We start from the raw sequence: 21309 nt of genomic DNA, 5'->3' as shown, positions 1-21309 counted from the left end.
CATCTAGTCACAGAACAAGCATTAAAAAAGGACACCCAAGCATTTGATCTTACTCCTGTAGCTCTAGAGGTTTTCTCCCTACCTACCATATCAGTCTATTTCCAGGCTTATCACGTTCCCTTGGTACCCATTCACAGGACTGGATTCATCAGCTTGGATAGAGCAATTTTTCCCACGTCACTCTTGCATTTCGTTTGCATGGCTGGACCTTTGCTAGCCCCACCATTATCTATTCAGTCTACCTCACTCAACTCCAATGCGTCAAAACTCTTCTCAGCATTAAATCCTGAGCAACAGGCTTCTCTTGAGAAAAGTGGGAATCAGAAAGGCAGAGAGAACAAGACTTTATCACTAATCCTATTTTATTAGACTGAAACATTAACTTTGATTAATGTTCTGGTTTCATAAAGCTGAGGACAAGAGCCCCATTTCAACACCACAATGGCTAGTTACTAGCAGTCCCACATGAGCAGTTTTAGATCCACTTATCTCTGCCCATTTAAAAACAATATTTTCTTGTTCAACTTTCAAGAGCCATCTTTTGGGTTTGGAGAGGTAACATGACTGTAGAAGACAGCAACTGTTTTGGTTTTGAGCTGCACAGACAATCCCAACTGCTAAACGGAATGAATGACCATGAGGTGGAATACATTAGAAGTGCAATTTAGGATCCCTACTTTTAATAGTCTTTGTCACATGAGGTATGCATGGCACTTGAAGGACTGCAGGCAGCAAAGAACACATCACTATCAAGGCAAAGATGCTGAAGCAGAACATTATCTACTCATTCTAACATAGTCGTGTTTTCCAATTCTCCATAATCCTCCAGGTGGTTACCTGGGTTTCATGACAACTACTGTTTGTCCCACAGAAGACACTGGGAAAGGCTGCTTAACCTTCTATTCCATTCCTTCCTACCTGCAAGTTCTAAGAAAAGTGTCCATATCATATTACAAGTTAAATATATTTTGCAGCAAAGTGAAGGAAGCACAGAACAAGGACAGCTAGCTACTGTTAAAATATCTAAGCCAGAGGCAATACCTCAACTACTTATGATCCCTCCCTCCCCTCCTCTGCCACCACTGCCTTTCATGCTCAGGAGAGTTCTTTGCTGTATCTCTGCATCCTAATCCTCCTGAAATCACCCACTATTATACAACACAGAAAAATGGACAGCAAGTAAGGTACTGTTGATACAAGCAAGTTATGACCAGTGGCCACATACTGTTAATTGCAAAAAGGCATCTTGCTGATGCATGCCTCTTCTGCAGCATCACCAGCTCATAACCAGAAGCAGAAGTACAGGCCAGAAGCATTATTGTCAGAAGTAAGCAGTTATAGACAAACCTTTTACATTTTTGATTTGCTATACAGAAGTCTCTCTATTGCATAAATGCACAGAAGAGCAACTAGTCCTTTGCCTTCCCTATTTAAGTTACCATTTAACTATACAATGCCACAGTTGCTTACACAAATCAGGAACGTGGAAAAGAAGCAAAGGTCACGTCTGGTAGAACAGTGATATCCATGTCTAACACACCATAAAATAAACCAGACTTACATTATGTTACTGCATGAACAGGTCACTCTCATCAGTACAGCCACCTTCAGTCTTCTGACTCATTAGCTACATCTTTCCATTCTTCATTTCCTCTCAAGCTGCATTTCCTCTCTTACTGGACCAAAGCCTGTTCTAACAAAGGTGGATATTGCCCACACCAAGTTACCCTGATTCATAGGACACTGGATGGCCTGCCTCTGAAAAAAGCCTAAGCCTGGATAAAGTTCAGACATGTTCTCCAAGAATTGTGCCCGAAACCCCCTTTCCCATCTGAACTAGTATAATTATTCTCAGAAAAAAGCCAAACCCCACACTTAAACTGATATACAAGCAACCATTCTGAGTAGTTTCTACTCGGCACAGGCAGATTGGGTCAGTGTTGGCCAGCAGTTCTCTCATTATAGCTCACCTCTTACCTAGAGAGAGCATCACTAACATCCACATGCGGAACATCCCAGCTGTCAAAGGATCCTCATCTGGCCCAGAACTGCCCTCAGGGATTTCCAGGAAAGCCTTCTGACAGCCTCTGCTCTCAAGAGAGTGGTTCATGCAGAAGTGCAGCCTTTTAGCTCCAAGAGGGCTCTGAAGACTACTTAAGAACTAAATATGGACTCTGTTTGCCTCTAGGCTGATCCCCACCAGGAAAACAAGTTCAGACAGATCACTATTTATTCTTCAAACAGATCAACTTACGTAGAGGAAGAGCCAACTATATTCTTCCCTCTCAAAAGAACACCACCATACAGCCCCTCAGAATCGGTAAGCATTTGGCTCGACTACTATTCATGAAAAAGCCTGGGGAAAAAATGTTAACTGATGATACGCATTAAGTGTAAAGTAGACTCACAAGGGCAGCTGCCCACATAGTGGGCAATAATACTAGGCATCTAACTGCTATCCCAAATACCTACAACCTGAAAGACAGGCCAGGAAGACAGTGTCAAAGTAGTATTACAACTGCTAAATAATGCAAAGGACTGAATTTCACCTTGAAAGGCACTCATAAGAACAGCCAGTAGTTTCACACTGTGCTGGCATTTTCAGTTATTAAAATATTCCAGCTTGGGTTTGTCAGCTTCTCTACATAAAGCTTACATCACATGAAACTAAAAGCTATAGTGCACCTTCCAAACCAGTGACCTCTTAAAGAGCAGATGACAAAGCAGAATCTGATCTTGACATCTTCTACCTACACGAGCCTGTGCCTCCAATACCATTCTAGTTTTTCAGGTCAGATACAGAAAGTCAAAGCTACTCGCCCCAAAGATACCCTCAGACCCACAGACCCAAAACAGCTGAGACTTCTCTAAAGATCCCAGACCTGTTCCTCCCAACAGCTCTTCTCCTTGCACCCTCTCCCTACACAAAAGGAGCTCAGGAGACCCCACCAGTGAAGACTGAGGCATTAAAAGCACTGGACACCTCACCACCTTGTCTGTTTGATGTCAGTAAATCATCCATCCCATTCAGCAGCAAGTCCACAGTCTCCTTTTTATATTCCTCTGCTGCTATATTATTGGTTCAAACCCACCTTGTTGCCCTTGACATCCTTCACCAACTGCAGCTGAGTACCAGTGTTTCTAACACCATCCCTTTATTCACTGCCAAAGCTCCTCCTTTATGTCGTGTCCTCACTGCCATCTCCTATACACAACTTTTAGCACTGGAACTCAGTCATGAGTTTCCTGTATAACCAAGCCTGACAGGACTATTCATTTTCCTAAGTGCCAGAAGAGCTCCATGCATCTGAGCTGCTCTTACAAAGGACAGACTGTTCTTCACGCTCTTTCCAAGAGGGCTTGCATACCTCAACACTGGTCATCCACATAAGCAGTCCCACCATATCTCAGTTCCACCAGCAGTCCCCACAGCTCCACACAAAGACCTCTGTCTCCCACTGTTTGTCATGTGGGCTGCACACACTTGGGTACAGGCACTAAAAGTGGGCTTTGTTTTGGCCTGCTTTATCCTTCCTGAGGGCTCTCTCATTCCTGTAACATTACCTATATTTAGAGCCCCAACCTCCATTCTCCTCAGTTGACTGCAAGCTATTACTACTGCCCACACCCACTTATCATACCTATTTTCAAGTCTTTTTCCCCACGTTGGCAAACCCTTTGGCAAAGATGCTCTTGCCTTACTTTGTCAGCTGTCCCACGTCTCTCACTCAGCCCTCATTCCTCAAAGAGGGACACACTGTCATCAGAGGCAAAATGCTGTATGCAGCACTAGCCGCAAAGCCATTTATTAATGGCCAAATAGTGTTTCCTTCCACCAAAACTCTTACCCTTCAATTACAAGACTGAGAGAAAGTCAACTTCTCAACTGAGAAAACTTCCGGCAGAGCTCCCGTATCCTTTGCTTGCACCCCCAGAGCTCTGTGGCCCACTTGATGTACTTCAGTCTTCCCCTGGCTGCCACTGTTGCCCACAGGGATAAGTGGCAAATAGTAGGCAATTGTTCAGGAGCTGGATGAGCATCACCAAGCCCACTGGGGCACCTTGGATCACAGAGCTCTGACAGCAACGACCATCCCACAACAGCACGTCTGTAAGGCAGATGCCCCTGCAACTCCGTAAAGTCAACCTCTGACCACTACCATCAGGCCCTAATTCTATACATTCATGGTTATTATGGCTCTGCACTGACACTGTAGATTGAGATCATCATTCATTTACTATAGATAGTGAAAAACAGGACACAAGATACCAATGGGGACTGACCATCAGCTTATCATTGGCTAAAAAGCAAAGACAATTGAGTCAGCAAGTTTTAATACCTAGCCACTTGTTAAGGAGGACTGACCAGAAAACTGAAGTTGCAATTACTATGCATTGGAGTATAACACGTAATACTAACACCAATACCCTAACTCTTTCATTGCTCCAAAGAAGGGACAAAGACCTGTCACTGCTGGGGAAGGATGACTGCACATCTTTCATCATGGCACTGAACACAAGACATTAACAACAGTTGCCTAGACCACAGAGAGGTGATATGACCAGCTTCAACAGCTGATGTCTTTGTTTAGCAAACAATAGAAGAATGGAGCAAGTCATACGCCATGGAACTATTGTCTACCTAAAAATTAAGAAAGCCTCCAAGTTCTGACTCCCTCTTGGGAAGGACAGGATCTGTGTCTGTCAGGAACACCTGTTCCACAAACATTTAAAAACTTCATAAAATGTCAGCATGAATGAAGAGAAAAATCTGTTGCCCGGACAGGTACTCATACAGAAATGCATCTAGCAGCTATCCTGCCTGCAACACTTACACACAGCAACCACCTCTTCCTGCAAGCACAGCTTGGAGTATGGAAGAAAATACAAAGTGTTTCACTAATAACATCCTGGATGCACATTCCTCTGCCACTTGAAAGACCGGTTAACTAGGCAACAGAGTTTGTAGAAGCCACATCTCACAGGCACACAAACATTGGAGCACACATACCTAAATTTGGAAGCCTTTTAACACACGCACACCATATCATTCTGGTCAGCCAACTACGTCTTCCCGTTTTTGAGAGATTCGCTGCTCTCTGACACAGACTAAGCCACTGACCATGACCTGTGTGGTGGGTTTGCCAGACACCTGCCCAGCCTCCAACAGGACAGGGGAGAAAACAGGATGAGAAAGCTCTTGGGTCAAGAAAAAGACAATGAAATCATTTACCAATTAGCATCACAGGCAAAATGGACTGGACTTGAGGAAAATTAATTTAGTGTACTGCCAATTAAAATGCATTTAACTAGTGAGAAACAAAAAGAAGATTATAACACCTTCTTCTCACCTCCAGCCCCATCTTCCCTGGCTCAATTTCAATCCTTCATTCCCAACTCCTCGCCCCCGATGCCACCACCCTCCAGTGAGGTGAAGGAGAACGGGGGTTTACCGACAAATTTTCCCCCTGCTCCAGCAAGAGCCCTCCACAGCCAGCAGCTCCTTCAGGAAACACCCATACCTGTGATGGCGCAGGGCCCTCCCCTGGGTTGCCATGCCATTTCTGCTCCAGCACGGTCCTCTCCATGGGCTGCAGGGAAAGGCCTGCTCCACTGCAGCCTCCTCCCCAGGCTGCAGGGCCACGTCTGCCCCGGGCCAGCGCCACCACCTCCTCCACCCTCGGTGCTCACAAGGCTGTTTCCTCACATTTTTTTCCCCTCACTCTTCTCCACCCGTGCATTACTTTATCCTTTCTTAAGCAGGTTCTCATGACAGCACCAGGGACTCCCCCAGCTGGGTCCTGCAGCCATGAGGCCCCTGCGGATCTGTCTGGAAGCAGCCATGTCTGCTATGGGCAGCCCCAGGCCTCCTCCTGGAGAGCAGGGCCTGCCGCAAAGCCTGCTCCGACACCCAGCACCGCAAGCTGCCATTCTGCAGAGGGAAAAGCCAGGCAGCCAGACCTCACCCAGGTTCAGGCACAGATCAGCTTTACCCGACGAGGAAGCTCCTAGGTGGAGAAAGAAGAGGCAGCCCGCCTCGAAGTCTTACTTCAAGTTTCCTTCATCGCTGCTTTCCTGACAAAATCCAGGGAGTTCAGGAGAACTGCAGGCATTTATGAGAACTGCTGAGACCTCAGACAAAGCTCCTATTTCTCAGCCAGCACAGGGCTCCACCAGTAGTAATGAAAATATTTTCCTGGGGTGAAGCACCCCATCTGGGTGCCCACCACCATGTGAAGTCCTCCACTGACATGCAGCAGGAGACACTACCGGACGAACTTTGTTTTCCCCATGCTACTTTGGCTCTGACCTTCAGATTCCTGATACAGAGACTGAAAAAAGATCATTTTGCCCTCGACCCTCTCAGGGAAGCGAGATCTGTCACCCCTGGTATGGTGTTTTCTCCTCCCTGCCTCCTCAAGCCCAGACAAGCCCTATGAGCTTCCTCCCGATAGCTTCTTCAGCATCTCCCAACCCACCACTGCAGGTCCCAGGGGGCCTGCATCTGCCTCTGCTCCTGTGAGACACTGGATTCACCAAACAGTCTCTATGGGAACCAACATGTCCAAGGTCACCAAAATCAACTTTACCCCTCAAGCTTCAGATGGAAACGTATGGAGGACTTCTTTTGCTGGAGTGGGGGAAAAGTAAGGGGAAGAAAAAAACTGCTTTTAGAAATCCCCACAGAAGAATAAGCAAGGAAGAAGCCTGCTTCATAAACTACCTCCACAGGGCATAGAGGTCCCTCTGCTATGGGAATAGCTTCTCACTATTTAGTCCCATCTAGTTTGGTGCTACACACAAAGCACCCATTTTTGAACAGCAGCTAGCAGCAGCAAGAAAGGCTTAGGCTGTCATCTAAGGGTGCCTGGTACAGAGGAGACACCTGTGAGAAACTGCTCCTCAGGGAACGCTTTTCTTGACTGAGTAGCTAAAAGCCTGGTCTGACACTTTTTTTGGTTCAAGAATGTGTGGAAAATTACTCTTCATGTTAGGATATACAGTGCACGACTTCCCTGGCCAGACTTAAGACCTACCAAAAAAATTACCATCTAAGATTAAGAAAAAAATCTTCAATGTTTGCCCACTCATCTTTAAGTCAAAGCAGGGCAGAACCTCTGTAGTGAGCACACCATCAGGTAGCACAAGCCTTCAAGCAGACTTTTTAAAATGTTTAACATGACAGCATGATGATGCCACCAAAGTTCGATTTGGAGGATGTCACTGACTTAAGAATGTAGTGTCATACGCGTGCAAGTAAGCTCATCATCTTCCTCAGGCCAGGAAAGAAAAAAAAGAGCTGACACGTACCAGAAGGAAGGGCACATCCGGAAGCTAAGAACTCATGAGCTATACCCACTGTCTACTGAGTTCAAAGAGCATTACAAGCACTGGAGTCAGGCATACCTTTGCAGATGTCCCAAGAAACTGATTAACTTTACAAGTTCGGGTCACAGACACTGCTCAAACTATTCATCTTGCATTCAAATACAAAAGATATCTTCACCTCTTGTGACATCCACAATAATTCAAATACTTCTATGTTTCAAGAAATTGATGCTCCCATTCCCATTTAATCCTGTTGTACAACTGTATTTTTCCACCGAGGATTAAATAACCCTTCAGTCCATATGCATTACACATAACAAACACCTACCACCTGCATTCAACTGTTCAAACCTCTAGGTAGTATTAGATGTTGTCTACATCATTCTGTACCTGAGTGTATCATTTCATATCCGCTTACGTAGGTCAATGGAAAGTCCTGCATACATGTACTGCATTTGACAGGAACTTACTCAGTTATCTGAATTTTGACCAAACGTATCATTACAATCATGTGCCTACAGCTCTTCCTAATAGCCTAACAGCCAGATTTTTCAGATGTATTCAGATAAAAGCAGCACAGCCTTCTCAGGTGAGTCATGAAAAGATATATAAATAAGTTTTTAAAAAGTCAACCCAATTTAACAAACAGGAGGATAGACACAATTAGATGGTCATTAATTTTCAGTACTAGAATATTTGAGCAAGCCATCAAAATTAGGTCCTTCATGTTGGACATTCTGACAGTACATACCAAGATTAGATGGGATTGATACACAAAAGTTTAAGTTAAATATGATACTGCACAGTTAATTTAAGCCAAAAAAGGAAACTGTTCCTACAGAAACTATCAATTCATTATCCTTTGTCACGCATTGCTTCGAACAGGAAACTTGGTGCATTTGATCATGCTATGCAATTCACACCAAAGTTGGGCAATTTGACTTAGCATTTCTTCAGGAACATTGACATCCCATGTTTCAAAACAGGTAATCCTTACTCCACCTGGCTACACACATGCAGTATTTGTAAAGATCAAAAAAGGCCATATACACAAAAGAAAAACAGGTTGTACTTTTACCACAGCAAAAGTCTGCAGTATCTACTCCTTTTCTAACAGCTACTTCTGAAAGACTAGATTATCAAATTCAAAAAATGGAATCTACATTTCTCCTAATGTTACCTAACTTGGACATGAAGTCCCCTTCCCTGACATTTTATCATAGATTCACAGATTGCTTTGGGTTGGAAGCAATCTTTAAATATCACCTAGTTCCAACACTGCTGACATTGGCAGGGACCCTTCCCACTAGACACAAACCTTTTGTCATTTGTGTTACACCACTTGATGTGGAAGCAGTCACCACCTCAGAGTTGTGCGAGAAACCTTCCACACAAAAAAAAGTAATTCAACAGCTCAGTTACAATTTCAGCAGAGAAGAGATCCTTGAGCTATATCCAAAAAAAGCCTCAGTCTCCATCATGATGGCTAGTTTTATATCCTTCAGCTGTACCGGTTCAGAGGAACTTCACTACAAGAACCACTCTCCTTATAAAAATAGCTTTTATCAAAAGACAAGCATGACTCCATTTAATTTTCTTTCAGTTTGCTCAACTGTTACAGAAAAAAATTCAGCTACTCAGTTGGTTAATGAGGCTGTAATTCTCATCTTGCCTACCAACATCTCAACCATGGATGCAGTCCAAGGCAAGTGCTATCGCTATGCCAAGTTTCACAGTTTAGCTATCTGAATGCAAAAGCAGTTCTAAAGTCTTCCTCACTTTATGCAGTTCACTTTGTCAGCAATTTCCCAGTACCCTTCAGAATGGGTGCTCTGACCAGATTAGCAACAACAGTTTTAGGTCAGGAACTCAATTTTTGGGTTACAGCTCAAGGTGTAAGCACATAAAATGAAAAAGTTAACTCATTAATAAACTAATTTCTTCACTACTGCATGCATGCAGTACATGCATAGTTTGTTACAAGAAGCATATGGTGGTTTAGAGTTATGAATTTAGCTGTCCCTCTTTTGGAAACAGCAGCTTCTATTGCATGTTTGGGTAGAAAGGAACCACAGCAGGAAGTCTGACGAGATTTCTATGCATGTTACTACAGATAAAAATAACATCCTTAATCACAATTATCACAGGTATTAGGATTTTTATATTTAAATGTAGAAGATTTAAAAGCCCTTCTTAAATCAATTGTGACATGCAAGCAATCGTGTTCACCTCTTACCTTTAGCTAATTATATTTGCTGGTTCAAGACTGGAGATGAAGAGTAGATACAGAAAAAATAAATAAATCCCAAGATCTTGCTCTGCCGCTAAAACTGGGTTGATGCATACAAAATTTAATGCGAATGGATGAATAAAAACAGAGGTCACAGCATTAGTTTTCTGGTATTGCAAGAGGATGAACAAAATGGATGGCACTGAAACAAAGACTCCATTACAAAAATAAAACGGGAACATAGTGAAGGTATGTTTGCTGCTAGCATTCTTGCAATATATTAACCCATTTCAGAGCAACAGCTGTGCATGTATATACTCAAAGCAAATTCAGAAGACCAAATAACCCCTAATAATGTTCTTCTCTGTCACAATACCTACTCCCTCCTGCACCCAGCTTACTCATCAGAAACACCCCTTCGCTAGACCAGAGCTCCAAGGGACCTCCTCATCCTCCCCACCTTGCATGCACTTCTCACAGTGTGACCTGGAACAGTGTTGCAGGAACCTTAACTATTTCTGTAGGTAAACACGTGCATCTGTGCCACTCTGACTCCATGAGCTATGAAAAGGTATTTAGCCATTCAGCATACTCTTCTCCAAAGGTGCTGCTCAAGCCCAGGCACAGCTGTTTCTGCAGCTTTTAAGGGGGAAGACCATAACCTCAAGAATGCATTCACAGATATCCTTAAAGTATTGAAGTTAATGACAGATAAGAAACAGAGGAGCACTCAAGCCACAAGTATTTACAAAACAAAAAGTGCCAAGCTCACTAGGACAAGTATAAACACTAGGCAGACAAACCCTTGCCCTTTTTCTGGTGTTTAGGTATTTAATTTCTCACTTTTGATAGCCGTTGCAGCAAGCCTAAAACAGGGAACTCCATTTCTTGAAGGCACTTTGTAGTTCCATTATTAACAATGGACATAACCATGAAAGCCTTAGCTGTTTTTATCTACATTAAGCCATATTAACAGTAGGCTTCCCATATCATTACACCGAAACAAAACCCTGCAGCCCCCTGCACGCAAAGGTTGACTGTCCAAATCTCAGTATAGAAAGACACACAGCTCTAGATTCAAGACTCTCAAAACCACACTTTTTTCCTTACCAAACTCAATTTAGATACCATGGAACATTCATGCTTGGAATGTATCCATTACTCACCTTGAAATTAAAGACAAGGTCAGCCCAAGGGGCTCCCTTCCCATGTTCAGCCCCTGTGGCATGTAGGTACTGTTTGAGTATCTGCAAAACCCAGTGGAACCAATACCTCACCCAGGCAATCCCACCAGGTGGAAGTTGCATAAAAAGTATCTGCCTGTCGTCTTCTGCCCTCCATCCTCCCCTACCTCACTCCAGGTTAATATGGCAGAAATCTTTGGCAAATCAATATAATAAGAAATAACAAGCAACTTAAGCCAAAGGGAAGCTGACTTCAAGTACCCCTTCTGACCATAATGCTACTTCTTAAAGAATATATAAGAATTATATTGAAAAATATTGTTACCAGGGTAAGAAGCAGGGACACTACTGGTAGAGAAGCTGAATTTACATTACTTTTCCCTTTCTATAGCTGAATCTCCTTCTCTCAATCCTTTCAAATGACTAAGGCATTTATCTACAAATATTTATTTCAATTTCCCGGAAATTAGCTCTGTTCATCCGTTCTGTAAAACAAATCCTACTAATTTCATTTCTGTCATTAAGATTTAAACTGTAGAACATCAGTACTCCAGCAATCATGCAATGGCAGTTTCATTCCACAAAAATACATAAAGTTTATTCAGTTAAGTCTGAATAAGTACTTGGTTAAACAAACTCACCCTGAGGAATCCAAAAGCAAATGCAGCTAGCACAGACCAACAGAAAGGCTGCTCAGTGCGTCACAATGAATGTTCCAGGATACCTCGAACAGCCTTTCCTACCTCCATGTAGATGGTGTTACAAAGCATTTGAACATTTGATTTTCCCTATTTTACCAGTACTTGGGTATTTAAGAAACTGCACGTACATACTTTACATTACATTCAAGCAATTCAGTAACTGTCCAATGTATAACATTTTATAAATCTACTCCATGCTCAGCTGAACACCAGAGAAAGTGTCTGGAGTCCTTAAGACCATCCTACAGTGTGCTCAGCACTTCATTATTTTCTAGCTTCTGAGTCATTTGGTCAACCACTGCAGGTTTACTGGGATATACCCATTGTCTGCTAAACACAGCAAACCAAGATACTCATCCTTGCAACATCTTACAGCCTTATCGAGCCTAAGCATCTGGGCAGATTCTGATAAGCAGCAGCACCACTTGAGCCACCAGCAATGTCAGGGCTGTATGAGGGGATGAAGAATCAGTACCACAATGTTTTTATGAAGTGAAGCCTAGGACTGCCTACAATGATCCTCATTCTGATCCTTGGCTGGTGCACAAACAATTGTGAAGCATTCCTAAGACATTTAAACACATAACACTCATCCCAGCTTTCTATTAGGGGAACTACAGCTTTTTCCAAAACCGTATTATGTCCAGGATTACTATGATGATTAAAACAAATGAAAACCCCTGTTGCTTAAGTACTGGAGTACCATGAGGAACAGTGGGGCTCAAACAGAATAGAAAACAGTGTGACACTAGTTTAAGCTCCATCTGGAAAGCTTCAGCTTGTTCCCAATTTGCTTTTTCCAAATGTATCCAAGTAAGACCTTCCCATTACAATTTCTGTGATTATATAATTACTGCGCCTAAAACCCCAGATATTTTGCCAGCAAAGACAGATTTAGACTGTGAGCTATTTCAAAAAACTTGATGTGGGTTTAGAATTTTTAAATAAGTTTCTGAGGAAGCATGCTTTCCTTAAGATTTCTGCCATAAGCTGTCTATAACTATTTCACTTAGTTTTAAAGCTGAAAAACTGCACTCCCTACAAAAACACTGACTACTAAAAGCAAAGTATTTCACTGAGGTAATCTTTCCAAGGTGCCCTTTCTGCAGAGCCATATGCCAAAAAAAATCCATGCGAAACAGCACTTCAAATACAGGGAAGATCAACAATTAGCTGTTCTCTTACCACAGCTTCTGTCAAATTTAGCATGGTATTTAGTTGCTTAGTGGCAAAATATTAGATGCTAGAAGTCCCTTCAAATCACAGCAATGCCTACTGGGCAAAAGCAGCTTGCTCAATATTGGCAGTTTCTCCAAGCTTCAGCTGCAATCAGTTGAGGAGCCTGCCTCTTTGTGTTATTTTGCCACCAGAAACTCAGGATGACTTTTTAAATTTCAACAAGGATTAGGCAAGAAAAGATCTTGATCTGGCCCACCGGTGGTAGTAGCTAAGCACTATGAACTCTAACCCTGTTACACCAGCTTCTCCAGAACTAATCCTTCCTGAGTAAGTCAAATTAGGTAGATTCACACAGGCGACAGATCAAAAAACATGTAGTGGCTTCCTTCAGAATTGAAACTAGAGATGTCAAAACCCACGGCATCATCAGCTAATCCTGCTGGATAGTATCGTGATTTTTCAATTGATTTGGGGGCTGTCAAGAAAAGAACGCTCAGTGCACAAAGGCAACATCTTCTCACTTTTAAAGTCTTAGCAACAGCTGGTAACATTCCCTGCCCTCTGTAGAGGCTAGCATCTATTAGAAAAGCATTACAGCAAAAGCAAAGATCGCTTTAAAGCAAGACTGAAATGTATGTTCACCACAAATTGACTTTATCCATTAGCTAACAATTGGTTTTATTGCTATGAAGAACATCAGTGTCAAAAAATAATCAAAAGCCATTATGTTTTAAGACAGCAAGAGTTTTACCTACAAAAGCAGCATTTCAACATCACTGTTACTAGGAAGGAGCTTGCACTTGCATCCCTGTACTATTTTTACCTGCAAAGTCCACCTCTGCAACGGCATTGACTTATTTTAAGAAGTACAGGAAAGCTGAAGTATTCCTTGGGCTTTTAGAACACTGCATCACATGTCATCTATTTCCTACTTAGTCCTCAAATAAAGCAAACTTAGCTTTGGCCCCCCAAAAAATCTAGCTTAGCATTACAGGCTCTTTCATAGAATTCAGCCTGTAATAGAATTTCACTGTAGTTTGAATATTGCCATCCAGAAACCTGCGAAATAATCTGAAAACCTAGGGTTTTGTGGCTCACTTCTGTGTTTTTTGTTGGTTTTGTTTGGTTGGGTTTTTTTAACCAGATACTCCAGCTCTAGCAGCTGTTTAGAACAGTTTCAACTCACCACACCTGGATCACTCTGCTCACTCTGCAGCATGGTAGTTCACAATTTTTGAAGAGGCAATAAATAAATCAATGACAACAAAACCTACAGTGATGAAAGGATCTTCCCCTATCACTGAAAAGCAGAGTTTAAAATGAAACCAGGGAGAAGAGTATTGTGTCCAGTTCTAGGCTCCCCAGTTCAAGCAAAACAAGGAACTACTGGAGAGAGTCCAGCAAAGGGTTACAAAGATGATCAGGGGGATGGAGCACCTGTCTCAGGAGGAAAGGCTGAGAGACCTGGGTCTGTTTAGCCTGGAGAGGAGAAGACTGAGAGGGGATCTCATCAACACTTACCAATATCTAAAGGGCAGGTGTCAAGAGGATGGGGCCAGGCTCTTTTCAGTGGTGCCCCGGGACAGGACAAGAGGTAAAGGGCACAAACTTGAGCATAGGAAGTTCCACCTAAACATGAGGAGGAACTTCTTTCCTTTGAGGGTGGCAGAGCCCTGGAACAGGCTGCCCAGAGAGGTGGTGGAGTCTCCGTCTCTGGAGACATTCAAAACCCGCGTGGACACGTTCCTGTGCCACCTGCTCTGGGTGACCCTGCTCTGGCAGGGGGTTGCACTAGATGATCTCCAGAGGCCCCTTCTAACCCCTACCATTCTCTGATTAGTATGGGAAAGTCATAATAAATTTACAGGCGGAAATATTATACAGGTATAATTAAGCCAATAATAGGAGAAGATTTATGCAAATATGAACATATTGAAGAGGTATCCATCGCAAAGACTAAAGCAATTAAAAATCTCTACTGCATATGGAAAGGATCAGCCACTCTACCAGAATTAAAACATACAAAATTAAAACAGCTATTGCTGAGTGGAAATATCAGTTCAGGTACAGCTGTAAGACATTTGAAGGGGGCATTAAAGATGTGCTTTGTCAGATCTTAATAAGTGCGATAAAATTCCTTAGCAGTTTCAAGGTCATTCATATGTCTCTATAGTTGGATATGCTCTCAATATATCACAGCAAAACTTCAAATATCTACATTTATCTCTGATTAAATAATACCCTATTTGAAAGAGTATGTAGAATTACCAGCTCAGTATTTGAAAACTAAATGATTTATGCACAATAGCTATGAAATAGAGTCAAGTCCACTCTTCAAACTATCACCCCCAATACAGTATTTCCAAAATGCCAGGAAAGAGAGGGAGGAAGAAACTGAATCCAGTTTCAGGGTTCAGAATCCATGGGATTAAAAAGAAAAATGCAAAATTGAAGCTTTAGCTAGTACCCTGGTGTCCGTTTCCTCAACTGAACAGGTTCCCACTTACTGGAATATTTTCCGTACTCCCACATTTTAACATTGGTCATCAAGGCAGAGATAAGTAACAAAGTCAAATGGCATGGAGGGCTTTTTAGCACAAAAAAACCCCCCGACCTTTTATCTTTCAAGAAAATACACACATGCGCATTGTGAAATACTCAGTTCTTCAGGCATTGCTACTTTATCAAATATCACTTGCAAAAAAAAGACAGTGAAGACCTATGTAGCTACTGAAACCATATTACCAAAGTGGTCTTCAAAAACTCAATAAACACAGCAACACATTTGGGTCTTGCAGACTTCAGGTAAATCAACTACAATAAGACTACTTTTTTTAGGTTTTGTTGGTTATCGCTCTGCGGGTTTGGGTTTTGTTTTTTTTTTTTTTAACTAAAGACCAGTTTTACTACTCTAATAAATTATACCTGTATTTAAATGGATGTAGATAGGGGATTGTAGAGGTGAAAGGGACACCGAGCCGTCTGCCTGCTCGGACCAGTTATCTTATCCCCAGCGCTATGCAGATGAAACAAAGCCACCTCGCTCCCCTACACACGGCCACCAGAACGAAGAGACTTCATTCTTCCCAGGGCGGGACGAACCCAAAAGGCAGGCAACACATATAACCTAGGTTAAAAAAAAACAAAAACAAAACAAAAAACCTTTGCAAAAAAGATGGGCCGACTCCCTCCCCAGCTGACCCAGGGCGGCGTGAGCCCCCAGCCCCGCCGCGCCTGAAGCGTTAAGAAATAAATAAGAAGAGACGACAAGCCGTGCACCGGGGGGTGCTCGGCCCGGGGATACCGCGCCTTCCTCCATCGGAAGGAGCCCGACGGCCGCACCTGCGGGCGCTACGCGGCCGCGCAGCTCTGCCCCCTCACCCCCCGGGGCTCCGCAGCCGCCCAGCTGCGCCGGGACCCGCAACACCCCCGTGGCTGCAGCAACCCCCCCCACCCCGACCCCGTCAGCAAAGCGAACGGCCCCCGCCCGGTTTTCATCCGGTGCTGCCCCCGGGGCTGAGGCGGCGGCTCCGCCAGACGAGAGAGCGCGGGCTGGAGCCGGCAGATGCACCATTGTGGACACAAACGACCCGGTTCGAGCAAGGTCAGACCCAAACAAGAGGGGAAAAAGAGGTGCAGCTTGCAGGAAGAATGGGAGCTAGGCTCAAGTGGCACGGCCACGGCGAAGGAAATAGGTGGGGGGGGGGGTAGTCGTTCGGAGGGACGTTGCAGACAAAACAAAGGGTTTATTGAACAATGTTTTGTCAGGAGAACAGGTGCTAAACTCGCCCAATTAGCACCACATGGGGAACGGGGCGGGGGTGGGGAGGAGAGACATTCAGAAAATCCTGACGGGTAAAACAAAAAGCGACGAACCCCATCTAGTGCGAAGAAGGGGGCAGAGAGACATTCGCAGGAAAAAAAAATAAAATAAATCCCTGTCAGCAAGAGGAAGCCCCTCTTGATGTAACGCCGCAAACACCTTAAGAGTTTGCAACCGGCTGTGCAACAAGCCGGTGCCGGCGGGAAGCCACCGGTCACCTACAGGAGCCGGGGAGGGCCACGGTCCCCGCACACACCGGGTTTTCCCCCCCTTTTCCAGAGGGGGCCCTGGTGTGGCACCGGCGGCCCCTAACTCAGCCTCCCCCTGCCCAGGCCGCCCCTCCTTCCCTCGTACCCCCGCCCGGGCTGCAGCCCCGCTCCCCATCCCCTTCTCCTCCACGCGTGCCCCGTGGGGAGCCCCGGCGTCCCCCCCCCACCCCGCACTTTTACGGGGACCCAACCGACGGCTCCCCGCAATGCCCACACGCTCTTCCCAGCCCCTCCGCGATCCACCCACCGTCCTTTTAGCCACCCGCTGCCCCGGGTGAGCCGCCGGCAGGTCCCGCGGAGCGTGGCCGCCGCCCGCGGAAGGGGGCGGATAGGGGGTGGCCGCTGCCCCGAGGGAGCTGCGCGACTCCCGCGACCGCCTCACCCGCTGCTTCTGCCGGTGCCGCCGCTACCCCAGCGAGCCGCAGCCGCCCCGCTGCCAAAAAGAGCAGTGCCTCCGGTGACGGCTGATAAAGGTCCCCCACCGCCCGCCCCCGCGGCCGCCGCCGCCTGAGTGACGCCGCCGGTGGCCACTCAAGAAGCCCCCCGCCCGCGGGGCCGCGCCCCCGGGCCCGGCGGGCACCCCCCGGTAGGCAGCGGTACGGCCGGGCAGGCCCCGCCCCGCCGCCTAGCGCGGCAACGGGCTGCGCTCAGCGGGATGGCGGGAGCTTGCCCTTCCCGTTACCGTCAGTGTTCCGGCGTCGGGTCGCCGGTGAGGTCGGGGGCAGGACAGCCCCCCAGCGACGCTCGTCTCCCCGGCTCGCCGCCTTTCCCTGCAAAACGCTGGTCCTGCGCTGCCGCCCCTCCGAAAGCGGCCCCAGCGGGGCGCACGAACGCCCCGAGCCGCCCGTCCGACGGGGGAGGCGCTCCCCGGCCCCCTCCCGGCTCCGAGCCCCCGCGACGGTCACTAGCCGCTGTGACAGCACCGTCCCGTTTTGCCGGCGGCACGGGGACGCCACCACCCTCCCCGCCCCCGGGGAAGCGCGGCTGCCGAGCGCCGCGGCAGCCCGCCGAGGCTCGTCCCGCGGGGATCGCCCCAGCGAGTGCCCGAGGGGTTGTCACTGGGACGGGGGGGGTCCCGTCCCCGGGGGGCCGCACGGCTTGGTGTGCCCTCCGCCCTCCCGGCGCTGCAGCGCGCAAGGACTAGGCAAAATAAGCCGTCTCAACGCCGGCATCACCACCGGCCCTTGGAAACGAGTTGGCGGAACAGGTGCAACTACCAATTTGCCCCGCTTGCTCCCACATCAATTATTTTCTTATCTGAAATAGGTGGGCACGGAGCAACGTGCTGGGCATAAATTAAACGACAATGGCAGTGCTCGGGCCCGGTCCTTGCCGGGAGCACACGCTGCAGCGCCAGCGTTTACCATCGTCTCTTCCTCCCCCTCCTCCACCTCCTCCCGCCCGGACCCTCCCACCGCCGCGGGGACGGACGGCGAGAGGACGGGAGAGGCGCCAGGGGAGGACGGGACGCCCCGTCCGTCCCTTCGCCCGGAGCCCCGCTCGGATCCCCGCCGCGGCCGCCGGATGCGAAACTTCCCCCGAGCGCACCGGGGACCGCTCCCCGCCCCGTCCCTCCCCTCCCCTCCGCCGCCCCGGTAGGACCACGGACAGAGATCGGGGACGCCGCCGCCGCGCAACACCGCGCAGCGCCCCGAACAAAGGGACGCGGCCCCTCCCGCAGTTTGTCATCTCCACGAAACGCCACGGCACCCACCCACCCCCCCAGGCCCCGACGGTCATCAGGGAGAGCACCCCGGCTCCCCGCCGCCCGCCCTCCGCACCCGCGGACACTAGGCGCTGTGCGCTCCTGCTCCGGCCGGCTGCGTCTTTGTGCGCCCTGACATGCATCCGCCTCCCAGCACCACGGGAAGCCACGGAACGCCGTGCGGCTAATGCAATTACCGGGGTGGGGGAGTGGGGGGGGTGTCTTATCCCGGCTAATCTGCAAATGCAGGTTTATCTCCTCAAAGCGATACGCCTCCCGTCACCCGTGGGCTGCGGGTCCGTCCCTTCGGCCGCTCCCCCTCGACGGGACGTACCCGCAGCTGGACGGGGGCGGCGGCGGGAACTTTGAGGCGGGGTCGGGTCAGGTAGGGATGCGGTGCCGAGTGTCCTCCGTCCGTCGTCGTCCGCCCCCCACCCCCCGCTCCCGGGCTTCCACAGCTGCCTTCCCTCCCTCCCTCTCTCCCTCCGCACGCTGCCAACACTTCCAGCAACTCAGCGGGCAGGCTGCGGTGGGCACGAAAGGTGTTCGCGGGGAGCAAATATAGGTAATCACACGTCATTTTACACGGCATGCACCGCAGGGCGCTCGCGTGAACCCCCTCGCACACCCACGGAAAGAATCAAGCCACAACTTACCTTCCTCTCCTCGGCTTAAAAAATAAAAGTAATGGTGCAGTTCTCCCAATAAAGAGGAGCAAGAGGCAGATGGATAGTTCTCTCAAGACAACACACAAGAAGCTAAATTGGGGACAGTTCTAAAAGGAAGCAAAAAAAAAAAAAACCCTAAAAGAAAAAAATCCTCTGCCCCCCCTCCCCCAACAATCCAACACTGGGGGGTAAAAAAAAAAAAAAAAACAAGAAAAAAATGTGGAAAATTAAAAAATAAAAAAAAGGGAGAACTCAAAAAAAAAAAAAAAGGAGAGTGACAGGACTGCCCTCCCTTCGCAACCCCACCGAACAAAAAGCGGGGAGGGAGGGAGCAGCGGAGGAACAAAGAGGAGAGGGATGGAAGGGCGATTTTAAAGACCGTCTCTCTCTCTCTCTCTTTCCCTCCCTGCCTGCCTGCCGGTCCCTTCCTAGCGGCTCGCCGCCGGAGCCAGCTGCTGCATCGCGGGGTGGGCGCGGGGGGAGGACGCCGTACCGTGCCGTGGGGTGCGGTGCGGTGCTGTGGGGGGGGGGGTGGGGTAGGGGGGGTGCGGTGTGCGGTGCCGCGCCGTGCCCGTGCCTTGCCGGGAGGCGGACCGGCTCCGCAGATTTATAGCAGCCCCCCGCCGCCCGGGCTCCCTGCCTGCCGCCGCGCCGGGCTGCGTGCGTCTGCGTGCCGCGCCCGGCGGCGCGCCCGTGGGGGTGCGCGCGTGGGGGCGTGGGCGTGTGTCCCCGTCGTCCCCGTTCCCGTGTCGTCGTCCGTCCCCCACGTTCCCCTCCCCCCCGCCCGGCGGCCGCCCCCCGGCCCTACCCCGGCGCCACGCGCGGCAGCGTCTCCGCACCCCGGGCGCAACGCAACCTGCTGGCCGCCCCGCGCGCGTGTCCCCATTGGACCGGCTGCCGCCCGCTCGCCCCGCCCCCCCGCCAGGCGACGGCCGCCCATTGGCCGCCTGCCCCGCCACTCCGGCAGGCCCCATGGCGCCGCGGCTCAGGCTGGGTTGCGGCGTGCGGGGCCGCCTTCGCGGTCGCGTGTGGGTGCGGGGACGGGGCGGGCGCGGCCCGGGGTCACGCGTGTGTCTGCGGCACCGCGCGTCCCGGCCCACGGCGGGCGGCGGGGCAGGACAGGGCTCCGGCGGGCCAGGGCTCCGGCAGCGCGGACAGCTGCGTGGGGAGGCGCTGGCTCCTGTCCGCTCGGCCGGCCACGTGGGAGCGGGCCGGCGCGTCACGGCCTGGCCCAGGGCGGCCGGCTGTCGGTGCTCCGTGCCTTCTCAGGGAGAGCTGCCGGGAAAGCACCCCGTTTCTGGTGGTTGTTTTCTTTTATTTTTTTTGCCTTCCATCCCCCTCCCTGCTCCACGCAGTTCTGGCCGTATGTGTGTCGTCGCTGCGCGCGTGAAGTTTATGTCACTGCCCCAGGGAATGCTCTTGCGATTTGCCCTTCTGAGAGTGGACGTATTAATGAGTGATATTTCCCCTAACAAATAGTCTGGGTGGAAGGAAGGAAGGGAAAGGAAGGGAAGGATGGAGGGAGGGAGGGAGGAAGGAAGGGAAGGAAAGGAGGGAGGGGAAGAAGGAAGGAAGAAAGAAGGGAAGGAAGGAAGGAGGGAAGGGAAGGAAAAGAAAGAGGAAAGAGGGAGGGAGAGAGGGAGGAAGCCTGGATTGATTCCTATGTCTTGCACAGATACGTGTTCGCAGAGAAAAAGGTTATACGGAAGAAAAAAACTGCATGGTGTTCAGAAACATGCCTTTTATTCCGTGTACTGCTTGACCTTCATTGCATTTGATTGTAATTTCTTTCCAGAATTGAAAGTGCTTTCAAGAGATGGCTTTTCTTTTCTGTCTTTTCTGACACAGAACACACAAGTGTATATCATGTATTTCAGATAGCAAAGCACTTACGGCCTGCAGAAAGGACATGCTTATTTAGAATATTCTGCTATTTGCATGTAGCAAGGTACAAAAATAAAGAGGCATGCAATTTCAAGTAGAGAAAGTAGTGTTTCTTGAGAGTGTTCTTCAGTGTTTATAAATGATTAATACAATGAAAGAGAAAACGTGCTTGCTTATATCATCTGTTTCTTATAATCTCTGTATCCTACGACTGTGACAAAAACCTGAGTGTTACACAGGGCCTGATTTTACATTTTATGTAATTAGTTGCATGCCGAATGCATCTGATGTTTTTCTAGAACACACAGTCTTTAGCTGATTATTTACAATCTATCAC

The 21309-nt window shown here is 48.2% G+C and overlaps 1 protein-coding gene across 21 annotated transcripts in view; it reads right to left on the bottom strand.

Moving 5' to 3' along the window:
* ELAVL2 (ELAV like RNA binding protein 2) overlaps window positions 1-20634 on the bottom strand; it is a 106251-nt gene extending 85617 nt beyond the window's left edge. For 5 of the 21 annotated variants that reach the window (XM_074570260.1, XM_074570261.1, XM_074570262.1 and 2 more), the window contains exon 1: window positions 19077-19875. The gene's annotated coding sequence lies outside the window, so the exon portion shown is untranslated. Of the gene's footprint in view, window positions 1-15548; window positions 16753-16962; window positions 17090-17397; window positions 17488-19076; window positions 19876-19896 lie in introns of those variants that run through there. The other 16 variants (XM_074570256.1, XM_074570259.1, XM_074570253.1 and 13 more) reach the window with 10 other exon arrangements.
* Window positions 20635-21309: the final 675 nt, after the last annotated feature.

Source organism: Larus michahellis, chromosome Z (assembly GCF_964199755.1).
Source record: "Larus michahellis chromosome Z, bLarMic1.1, whole genome shotgun sequence".
In the NCBI taxonomy this organism is placed as follows: Eukaryota; Metazoa; Chordata; class Aves; order Charadriiformes; family Laridae; genus Larus; species Larus michahellis.
This window is presented reverse-complemented; position numbering and strand designations above follow the sequence as displayed.